This window comes from Phyllostomus discolor, chromosome 3, assembly GCF_004126475.2.
Source record: "Phyllostomus discolor isolate MPI-MPIP mPhyDis1 chromosome 3, mPhyDis1.pri.v3, whole genome shotgun sequence".
In the NCBI taxonomy this organism is placed as follows: domain Eukaryota; kingdom Metazoa; phylum Chordata; class Mammalia; order Chiroptera; family Phyllostomidae; genus Phyllostomus; species Phyllostomus discolor.
Window position 1 is genome coordinate 6,114,473 of NC_040905.2, and position 11,647 is coordinate 6,126,119.

The 11,647-nt window shown below is 50.8% G+C and overlaps 1 non-coding gene across 1 annotated transcript; it reads right to left on the minus strand.

The window, feature by feature from the left end:
* Positions 1 to 8,755: 8,755 nt before the first annotated feature.
* On the minus strand, positions 8,756 to 8,879 carry LOC114514429. Its single transcript, XR_003686059.1, has one exon. It is a non-coding gene; the product is annotated as a small nucleolar RNA SNORA25 (small nucleolar RNA).
* Positions 8,880 to 11,647: the final 2,768 nt, after the last annotated feature.

Sequence of the window (11,647 nt, forward strand, 5' to 3'; positions counted from 1 at the left end):
TCGCACGTCTGGGCAGCTCTCACTCCCCCAAGACTCACCTTAGGTGTGTGCTGTCTGTAAACAGTCTCGCGCCCCTCAGTCCAGCCTCCAGCGCAGCGCTGGGGCTCCAGGTCCGTGGGGTCTGCTGCAAGTCCTTCTGGCTTCCGGTTCTCACAGTGCCACGTGGGGCAAGGCCCAAAGGCTCGCCCTGGCCAACCCTGATTCAACTCTGGGGGCAAGGCCTTGCAATTAGATCACGTCTGTGCATTTACCATTTATTATGTGTTCATGTAAAAGGCTCAGTGCTCTCTGAGGAGGGTAGCCCCCGATCTCGGTCAACAGGAAACCAGGGCAAAGACATGTTGGTGCAGGGAAAGGACTTTCTCATCTCACCAGGGATTCAAAGGGAAATTCATCCGGGGGGGGGGGGGCGGGTGCCGAACCCACCGCAGCCCTTCACAATGCCTCCACCTTTTCCTGAGCAGCCGTAACTGGGCAGAGGCAGAGAGCGCAGGGGTGCAGAATCTCCAGGGCAGCAGAAGGCTCCAGTGAGGACTGAGGCTGGCCTCCCAAGGGAGGGGCCCGTGCCTGGCTGAGCGCAGCACACTGAGGCCGGAGCAGGGAGGGAGAGCTGGGAACTGATGCCCCTCCCCCTGCCCACAGGTGCCTTGCAAAAGGCCCGGAGATGCCCCTGCGGGAGGCCCAGGAAACAAGGCCTTGCCCCAGAGAAAGGCTGGCTCACACTGTGTGTGTTCACTTTGGGGTGGGGTGTGGGGGCGGGGGGGGGGGGTGCATAAGCAAGTATCAGGAAAATAGATAGATGAGGGTCTACGGAAGTTCTCAAACTTCCCTGGCTGACAGTTCTTCGCATCTCAGTGATTCTTCACCGTACACTAGGCCAAGAGAAATACCAAACAGTTCCTGCTACCGTGTTCGATCCAAATGACCTCACACTGGCAGACGTGTGGTGTCCCAATCTGAGACGGTGGAATCTTTTTGGGGGTGCTTTTAAAGAAAACGACAGCGAAATGATTGGGGCGATCTGGAGACAGGCTAGCTGGGGCATGGAGGAATACACTCTGGTCAAACGTTCCGAGGCAGACGGACGGCAGTACCTCGGGTCCTCACGCTGCTCCGGAGCCTGGCCGCGCTCCATTGAGAGGGGGAGCCTGTCTCCCTGGGTGGGACTTTCCTTTTAACCTGGGCGGGACTTCTCGGCTATCCCGACTAACCCAATGCGGTAGACGTGACCCTGCGTAAATTGCCAAGACAGGTCCTAAAAGGCAATATAGCTCCCACCCGGCTCACTCGCACTCTCACAAGACACTACTCAATGGCCACCATGCTGTGAGGAGGGAGGAATGCAAGCTAGTCCTGTGGAGAGGCCACCGGGGTGCAGCTGGCACCCAGCACCCACGGCGGAACAAGGGAGGGAGCCCCTCCAGGTGGTCCCAGCTGCCAGCCTCCCAGTCACCCCGGGGAAGACAGGAGTAAGGCGTGGACTCGTGAGTGACATCAATGCTGTGGTCGTTGAGGCCACACGTGTTGGCCTATTTGTTACAAAGCCTCAGCCGTTGGAAAACTTAAAACATTTCTTTTTGACTGCTGTGTCTGCAAAATGTGTACCTAGTGTGGTGTGGAACACAGAACTCCGGACTCGGACCGCCTGGGTTCCGGTGCTAGCCCCAGCCCTTACACGTTTGATGACCTTGAGCAAATTACATCAGCTCGTGCCCCCGTTTCCTTACCTGTGAAGTGGAGGTAATGAGAGTTCCTGCTTTGCAGGACTGTTCTGCCCATTAAGGGACAATATATGCAAAGTGTTTGAAGCAGCACCTGCTACAGAGCACACTCTCTAAAGTATCAGATATTACTGCGGGGGTCACGGTGGCTCCTGGTTGGCAATAGCAGCGTAGGGGACAGGAACTCAAAGGAGGCCCAGCCAACTTCGCTTCCTGCTTTCCAGCCGCTGTGTAAGGGCCTCGCCTGGAGTGCAGTGGGCCACAGGATTTGCCAGTAGCTGATAGAAAGCGGCAAAGGTAAAGGGATTTTGCAAATGGAATTGAAATCCCTGAAGCTGACTTTGATAAAAGGAAGATTGTCCTGGGTGGCCCTGACCTGAACAGGTGAGCGCTTTAAAAGAGGATCAAGAGCTCGCCCTCTCGCCGGTCTTGGAAAGCAAGCTGCCCGGAGTTCAGCAGGGAAGGAGGAAGGCCAGGTGTCATGTGATTCTGCACAGGACCTCGGCCTCAGGTGGCCCAGCAGCCTGGGGCCGACACCACAGCCTCAGGAGATCCCGAGCAGAGGACAGGTAAGCCGCACTGGACTCCTGACCTGTAGAAACTGTGACCTAATAAAGAGATGTTGTTTTAAGTCATTAAGTCTTACTAATTTGTCATCCAGCCATAGAAAGCAAACATCGTTCGTAAAAATTCCAACCATTAAAGGTATAAACAGTGAAAAGATGTTTCCACCACCCCAGACCTTCGCCCTCCTCAGAGGCAAACCCAGTACAAATCTGTGCTTCCACATTCCAGAAATCTTCTGTGCGTCACAAGCATTTGCACGCGTCTGCGTGAGTGTGTCTGCAGACATTACAGTTACAGATCTGTGGAGATCTAGACATGTCTTTAAACAGCCGAGGACAGTGAGTGAGCGTGTGAGATATTTTAGAATTCTGTATTATTTAGAAACAAGATGGAACATTTTCCAGCTGAGGTTGCTTTTAGGAGAGCTGGGCAAGGTCTCCGCCAGTGCCGTGGCTTCGTGATTGACTCCCCGTAGTTAAACGGCTCACGGGGCTGGGCACCAGGTGTGCGGGAGGACCCAGAGGGGAGAGCTGTGTGCGGGGATGCATGCGTCTCCCTGCTTTGCACCTTGCCTTGTCTTCCCTCTCACAGACCAGAGGTCTTTCCTGACGACACATTCCTGTTACCTCTTGACTGTTAAACTGTAGTCCGTTGTGCGGGTACGCCTCGGGCTCTTTCTTTGACACTCTGTTGATAGATACACAGGTTGCTTTTCACCATCTGCTCTTGGAGATAATGCTACCACGAGATTCTTAAGGCCACATCTCTGCGTGCATGTCCCCGCACCTGCGGTGCCAATTCCGACAGTGAAACTCTGCAGTCTAAGGGCGTCTTCCTTTGCAGTTGCCAGGTAGTTCCGAATTTACCCTCCAAGACGCAGCACCAATTTGCATTCCTGCGAACCACATGTGAGCAAGTACTTGCTATGTAACATGAAACAGTTTGACCTTTGACAGCCTGGTAGGTGAGACCATATCTCCCTTTGTTTTGCTAATTGGAATAAAGTCGAGCATTCACAAACATTTACAAACCTTTTTAGTTTTGTTCATATCCGTAGCACATTTTTTGATGAGTCATTGAGCACTTCCTTACTGATATGTATAAGACCTCTGTGTATAGCAGCTCTTTATTGTCTTACAAACGTGCCCCCACCCCCCACCACACACACACACACACACACACACACACACACACGGCTGTTTGCTATTTGCATTTTAGTGAGATTTTTTTCCCCCGTTTATTTCCATGAAGTTTCACTTTTTCCATATGGTCAAATTTTTCATTCTTTACTTTGTGCTTCTGTTAAAAGTCCATCCTGCTCTAAAACTTAAAAAAAAAAAAGCTTCCGTGTTTCTTTTGGATAATTTTATATTTTAATTCTTTATAGTAAATATTTAATCCATTTGGAATTGAAAACTTTGGCTTTATTTTTCCCGCATGGCTAACCAGGTGTTCCTAAGGCATTCATTGGAGAATCACCGCTCTCCCTGATGTGAAATGCTGACTTTTCTGTGCGTTCCGTTCACACAAACGTTCTAGCTGCTGGATGTATGCTTCCCTGTCTAGTGTCTACAGCAGACACACAACGTGTTTTAACACAGAAGGAGCCTGTACTGCTTTTCTTTTCCAGATGTTCCCGCTGGTATTCTCTTTGCTTTATCAGGTTAACATGTTCTTCTCCACCCCTCCCCCATTCCCAATTTATTTATTAATCTTAGGCAAGTTCCTGACCTCCTGCACTTCAACATGATCGTAAAACTGGTAGCAATGGTATTGGAATGCGTTTGGGTTATTGCTGTCTGGGAAGCATGAGCCCTAAAAAAGAAGAGTCACACACTGAAGTCGGGAAAGGAAATCACAGTGTTAACCAGGAATAAGAAATGTAGGAGGAGGGGAATCCCCTACTCTGGCTCTGGGTCCAAACTCTGTTTGCTGTGCTGAGTGCTCTGCACTTTCCTCTGTTTACTTTGGCAGGCCCGGGGCCCAGCCCAGGAGCGCACGCAGCTGAAGGGAGTAAGTCGGGAAAGCACAGCACGGGCAGCGAGCTGGCGTGGCTCTCCTGAGAGGCATCTCAGCTGGAAGATATTTCATCCTGTTTCTAAAGAACACAGATTTCTGAAATATCACACACACACACACTCCCCTTGGCTCTTGTTTCAAGCCTATAAATCCCCCGGTGATACATAGTTTTATATCTAACCATCCTCCACGCTTTAAGGGAAACTCAATGTATAATTTGGGGGGGGGGGTTGTGTGTGGTATAGAAAACAATTTCTACTGACAAACGGACATTTAACATATTATTACCAATTAGGCTACCGATATTCAGAAGAGGCCAGGGGATTATCACTGTAGACCTCTGTGACCACATGGGCAAGATTTGGCCCATATAATGAAGGCCTGTTTATTTGCATACACCAATTCCTCATTCATTCAACAACCACTAAGCACCCAGCACTTGCTGAGCACTGAGCTAGGCATTGGCTGTGCAACGATGAGTAAGCTACAGGCCCCACCCTCACTGAGCCCCTTGATTGGTGGATAGAGGCACACACAGAGATATTTGTAATAGTGCGAGATAACTTGGCGATATGTATTAAAGAGATTTAATTGGGCAAACCCGTTGAGAAGTTCCACTTTTAAGAATTAAAAACAGATGTTTAGACGAGTGAGCAAAGTGGCTGATTTCAATAGTAACGATGAACGCCAGAAAAGGGATACACCCAGGCTACCTAACCATTCGGCAGTGGAGAAAATGAAGTCCATAAACCATGGCAAAGCCATGAACACTGCGCGTCCCTTGCCGGAGAAAAGGCGGCTCGGCTCTGCAGGCGTGGCTGTGCCTCGGAGGACCGTTCCTGGCCCTTTAACTGGAAAACACAGTCACAGCGAGGGTTACACGACTCTCTCTCCGTAAGCATCACTTTCTTTTTAAGAGACATGAAAAATTCTAAAAGGATAGACATCCAAATGTTAAAGAGAAGGTCACATTTGACTGGCTATTTGGTTACAGATGACGTTTATATTTTCATATTGTTACAGAACTAGGCCAAGCAGGGCGGGGGGGGGGGGGCTCAATTATTAGCCCACCCAGGGACGCCAAAAACTGTTACAGAGCACACCCACACACGCAGGGCCAAGGGGGTTACGGTATAATATTACCAGAAGGACCCCCACTAGGTTCGATTGCCCGCTGCCTCAGGAAAGACGTCTCTCAATGCCAGCTTTGTGAAAAGGAAAGGAAATGTTTATTTAAAGCCATACAGACTTAAAATAGTGACTTAATGTCTTCATTAAAATATCAAAGTCCTTTTGGATACCCACAGATGCCCACAGTGCTTCCTTCTCCCCCTGCCCTAATTCGGGGTACCGTAATTCCAGAAAAGAAGCAAACATCCGTGTTTCAGGCTGCTGGCACCATCAGCTGTGTCACCGTCCAGGTAGAATCTCTAACTGATCCAAAGCCATGTGGCACCTTCTCATGGGCTACTGGCAGGAGTTCTTTCACCCTTCTTCCAGGCAAAGTCTCTCCTGCTTCCCAGGCCATGTGGCCAAAGGGAGCACCCCAAAGCTGCGTGGTCCTCTTCTACCAAAGCTGCAAGGGTCCCCACTCTGGCCAAAACCATATGGTTCTTCTTGGCAAAGCTGCGGGTGGGGGGTGGGGGTTGCTACTTGGCCAAAGCCAAATGGTGGTTCTCTGCTAAAGCCGCATGGTGATTCTCTCTCACAGGGCTGCAGGGGTCTGCACTCTGGTGAAACCACGTGGATCTCTTTCCAGTGGCTGCGTGTCTGGGTTTAAATCCTTGCACCAATCCTCCTCTGCAGCCCCATTTCCGACTCCTCCCACAATGGGCTATACTTGCCAGCATTCCCAAATCCTTCCAGCTTTACTGGGCTGCCATCGTGAGTCTGAGCAGGTGTGGCCCCATGTCATGGAGCCAATCTTCTCCAAGCTCCCATGCAGGCACTGTAACATGGGGGACCTGCCCCCCAGGTACATCTTGGTGGGGAAGTTACTTCCATTCCCCCTGGCTCAGAGCACACCACAGCTATTTAACATATCTATGCAACCAGTTAAAGGTTATAGATGTGTTAAATGACCGCACCAGAGGTTAGCTGCAAAGGTTAGTTGCTATGCAAAACAGCTCTCAATGGCCCTGCTCCGTGTGTCCCTTCCCCCAACCCACACCTGGGGGATGGGGGGTGAGGACATCTTAATATTTCCTGGACACCTTGAGTTCTGGACCCCATTCCAAATCCCTGTTTGGGGCCCCCCTCTTGGCTGCACCCTGGAACAATATAACATACTATGATAAATACACGTTAATGTGAATGGATATTGTATTTTATGTTCACATAAACACTTTACGAGGACATTTTTGGTCAGGACAGGAGTTTGTGAAGGCCCAGGCGGTGGGTACAGGGCCCGTGGCCAGGCGGCTGTGCTCCCCTCACTCGCACCCAGTGAGTGGGGCACCCGTGGGTCCAGCCTGAGCGGCGCTCGGGGAGGCAAAGCCGACCTCAAGAGCGTCCTGCTCTCAGGGCGCAGTGAGGACAGAGGGCGGCTTAACCAGGGTGAGGATGCGAAGAAGGCGGGCAAGGCGTGTTCAGAGTGACCCCGGAGTCGTGCCTTAAGGAGCAAGTAGGAACTTTGCAGCGGATGGGAGGGGCCAGGAAACCAGTCCAGGGAGTGCAAAGCTGTCACCGGGAGATCCGGGCTGCTGTGCCGGGCCATGCAGTTTGCAGCACCTGCTGCAGGCTGCCTGCCGAGGAAGGTGCGGGGTGAAAATGCCTGCCTGCCAAGCCCTGCACCCTGGCTGCCTCTCCCCAGAGGAAAGGGCACCCTCTCCCCCACCCTGCCCTCTGGGGAAAAGGAGCCTTTTGTTTCTGCAACACCCTCGGTTTGTCAGGCTGTGGGTCCTGAGGCTGAAGAAAGTGTACAGGCCTGACCCCCCACCCAGACGAGCACACTTTTTCCCGTGTACGGGAGGCGCACGAAAAGCCTTAAGTCTTGATTTGGGGAACAGGTCTTTGGGGGATGAAAGGGCCCTGCCTTGTGCTCTCCAAAGCTATTTTAAAACCTGAGATTTGCTTCATATAATTAGACCCATCGTTGCAGAATGATGGAAAAGTGTGGAAAGTGCTGGAAAAAAAAATGTAGGTAAATATTTCACCTTAAGGGCCTAAATATCCAACAGAAGCCTTGGGAATATCTGTGCCCTTTAACTTCGCAATTGTGTGCTTTTCAAAATTTATTCTAAAGAACAAGCGTACAGGTTTGCATTCTGTGAGTGAGGCGTTGCAGAATTATTTATAATAGGGGAAGAATCCACAGTCTAAGAGTTCAGTGTTCGGAGGTGCGTTCCAGCCAGTACAGTCAGTACCTGTGCGCTGTGCAGTACTAAAGCAGGCAGCAGTTCAAAGCACGTGTGAGCGCCAGTTCACCCGCAGACGGGGTGCGAGTCCCCTGCTAGTAGAGAGCCCTGAGCGTGTGCTTCCCCGTGTGGCCGCCGACCACAGTATATCTCTAGGGCTCACTTTCTCGTCCTCTCTTCAGCAGGGGCTGCAGCCCCTTTGCGGCCGTTTGTCTAACACAACACCTCGCCCCAGCACGACACCTCACACAACACAATGGGTCCCTGGCAAAGGTCTGGCAAAGGTCGGTGCGATGCATGCATGACCAGACCTGCCTGGAGAGAAGACTGAAGGAATACGCACCGAAAGGTTAAGAACGCTTATTTCTGGATATTTAAACGTTCCCCTTCTTCATACTGTTTTCGCACACTGCAAGTTTTCTCCAGTGGACAGGATATAATTTTGTGATCGGAAGAGAGCAGCATACTGTAGTTAAAAAAGTGTAGCTCTGAGCGCGGGCTGTGAACCAAAGTGTCCCAGGTTCGATTCCCAGCCAGGGTACATTCTTGGGTTGCAGGCCAGAACCCCCAGCAACCGCACATTGATGTTTCTCTCTCTGTCTGTCTATCTCCCTCCCTTCCCTCTCTAAAAATAAATAAATAAAATCTTAAAAAAAAAAGTGTAGCTCAGAGCCCACCAGGAAGTGTTCTGAGTATGAGAACCGTGTTTGACTCTGCCCTGCTCGGCGAAGCCGTGCTCTACAAACCAGAGAGCCAAACCCCCACACAGGGTAAGAGGTGACTATTCTCAACACCAAAGGTCCGGGGTGGGAGGGGGCACCACACTGTGAATTCTTTTAGGAGATTTCCGTGCTGACATGATTTAAAAAGTAGTCCACCTTTATACCAACGTTCAAGACACATCTTCAAGGGAATTGACTGGCTTGATTTTACTTCGTGGAAGTTGCTGTTTTGACATCTTCATCCCCGGAATTCAAACCAGTCATTTTATCTAGAGCGTGGATGTCATCATGTGTCTTTATGACAGCCTCAGGTTTAGGCTTTACTTATCTATCTATCTGTCTGTCTGTCTGTCTATCATCTATCTATCCATCTTATATCTCCTCAGGAAGACAGCACTGGTCAGTGCCTGCTACATCCTACAGAAAACTTCAATCTTCGGTCCCAGCGTTAAGAGCTCCTGGTTTGGGTCCCATAAGTCTCTTTAAAATGACCTAACACTTTACTTCTCTGTAATGAAAATGATCTGGTTTTTTTTTTCTGGTAGAGTTAAAAAAATACATTTATTTAAAAGCCGGCATCCTGGTATTCTTAGCCAGGGACATCGCACCATGAACAACTACAAAACAATCGTTTTTAGGTTGTCCTCAGACTGTTTTGCTCCATGGCTCGATGCCCTGCCACCCCCACCCCCGCCCCCGCCACTTTGGGTTTGCAAAAGGCCCAGGTCCAGATAAAAATATTTAAATAGTCAAACTTGTTCCTCTGACACCCCCGCCACCTGCCACAGCAGGTCTCCCTCCTCGTTAGTTCCGGTCCGTGCCCCGTCACTCACAGAGACACACAGCCCATTATTACCGCTCGTGTCCCACGCTCTCCAGACAGAAATCCTATTATTCGGTTTTGCTGTCACCCCAGTGCAAACGGATGCGCCCAGCGTTCGTCTCCTGCGCGTCTTGTTACATAACAGCGTGGCTTACGGTTTCCAGTGGCTCACTGATTCCCGCTGGTGGACCTCACGCTTGCGTTTCGACCCCAGGCTCGCGTCCTGCCCTGGCCCCAGGCTGTCATTCTGATGCTGTGGTTTCTGCGCGCAGGCTCAGTGCTCCTCACTCCACACATCTCACCGCCGGTCTTCTAGGAACCACGTTCCAACCCACCAGCCCCTTCCCAGTGCCACCAGTACGGACTGGGAAGGAGAGGGAAAGCGCTAATCAGAAAATGGGACGCCTGAAAGAGGGGGCCCGTGCTCTCCAAGTCCTTGGAGTCTGCACCTGCGCCTTCCTCCCGGCAGCCCCGCGGCGATGCTGCGCAAGAAGAAACCAGCGCACGGTGGAGGGGAAGCTGTCCTGTCCGCCGGAGAAGCAACCGAGGGGCCACGAGTCGGCGCACGGGGCCTGTCTAAGCCCAGGGGCCCCTCAGGCCTGCGCACTGCGCCCACCTTCTGGGGGACTACAACCTACTCCTGCTCCCAAGGGCCGCCCTTCCCTTCCTCTGCAGACAGACAGCCAGCCAGCCGTCCGGGTCCTCGGGGAGGCCTCTCAGGGAGACACCGTCGGGCGCAGGGACAGGACAGACTGGTCAATGAGTGCTTAGGCACATGTGTTGTTTTGGTATATCAAAGTCATTTTGTAAACTATTACAAATCAAAGTAATTTTTAGAAATTGGCCATTTCAGAATTTAATTTTTGCCCAGGTTCCCTGCCTCTGCCGACTTTTGGAGCTCACTGCTTGATCCTCTCTGGTTGTTGTGGTGGGTGCACCTGAATTCGCAGCGGTGACAGTCACCTCTGCAGGTGCTCTGTGCTCTGTCACCCAGACCTGTGGCGGGGTCCCCTTGCTCAACCACAGAGGCTGAGACTGCTGCTTTGTGCGCCTGGGCCTTGTCACTCAGGAGGCCACTGTCTGTGCCTGCCCCGTGCCCTCCAAAGCGTCATCTCCTATTTTTTTATAACTCCACCTCTTAAGAGGGAAATTGGAGCGTGGTTAGCTACCATGCCTTGTCAGCGTGTGACCTTGTAAGGCAGCACTGTGCGATGCAAAGAGACTGTAAGCCCCATTTGTAATTTAAAATTTTCTGAACAATCACATTAAAATAGTAAAAACAAACCAGTGCAATTATTTAAAAAATATCTTATTTGACTCAATATATCCAAATAGTATCATTTTAGCATGCACCCAATATGAAAATTTTTAACAAGATATTTATCTATTTTTGCACGAAGCATTTGAGACAGGGGTGTGTTTCACACTTGCAGCACGTCTGGACTCGGACTAGCACATTTCAAATGCTCAGGGGCCACGTGTGGACCAGAGGCCACGCCACGAGACAGCTCAGATAGACAGGAAGTGCGTCAGGGTTCTGGGAGATCATCCCACCTGACTCCTTGCTTACAGGAAAGTTAAGGACCCTTTCTGAAGTTCTGCAACCACGAAGTGGAAAAGGCAGGACTAGGATCCAGTTACCCTCTCCCGAGCCTGTGGTCGTATCCACGAAGCTGATCAGCAGCAAAGCTGGACCCACTCGCACCTGCTCTGGGCTCTCTTTTCCACCAGGCTGGGCAGGCAGGGACGAGGCCCCTCCCCCCGCCCTCCCCTTTCTCCTAGTTCAACTGACAGCTTCATTGGAAAGCGATTTGGCTGCAAACCAAGTCCACGGTGGGATCAAAATTTTCCGTATCTTTCCATCAGATAATAATGTGTTTTTTATGACCTGTCACCCTTGTCCCCAGAAACATTTAGTTCCAACAAGGTACTCAAAAACTCGGATTCGTTTATGGGATGGTTCTCCATAAAGATGTCCATCAGAATCACATATGGAGATTTTTGAAAAAGAAAATCTTATTTATTGACTTGAGAGAGAGAGAGAGAGGGAAACACCGATTTGTTGTCCCACCTACTTATGCATTCATTGGTTGCTTCTTGTTTATGCCTCGACCAGGGACCGAACCCACAACCTTGGCATCAGGACAGTGCTCTAACCAGCTTTTTAAAAAATGCAAATTACTGGCTCCCTACTCCAAAATTCTGACCTACGGGTCCATGGAAAAAATTCTTGTAGACAGCTGCTTTATTTTTTTAATGATTTCCAAGTGACCTGAAGCATATCCCCAACTCACAATGACATCAGGAGCTGTCAGAGGGCCCCTGACATGGCTCGATCCCTTGCGGCCAGTCACAGGTCTGGTGTGAAGAAAGAGCCTGCTCTCCAGGAAAGAAACCTGAGAAACAGGTGCCCCAGTACCTCCGGGAGGCGGGGTTTGC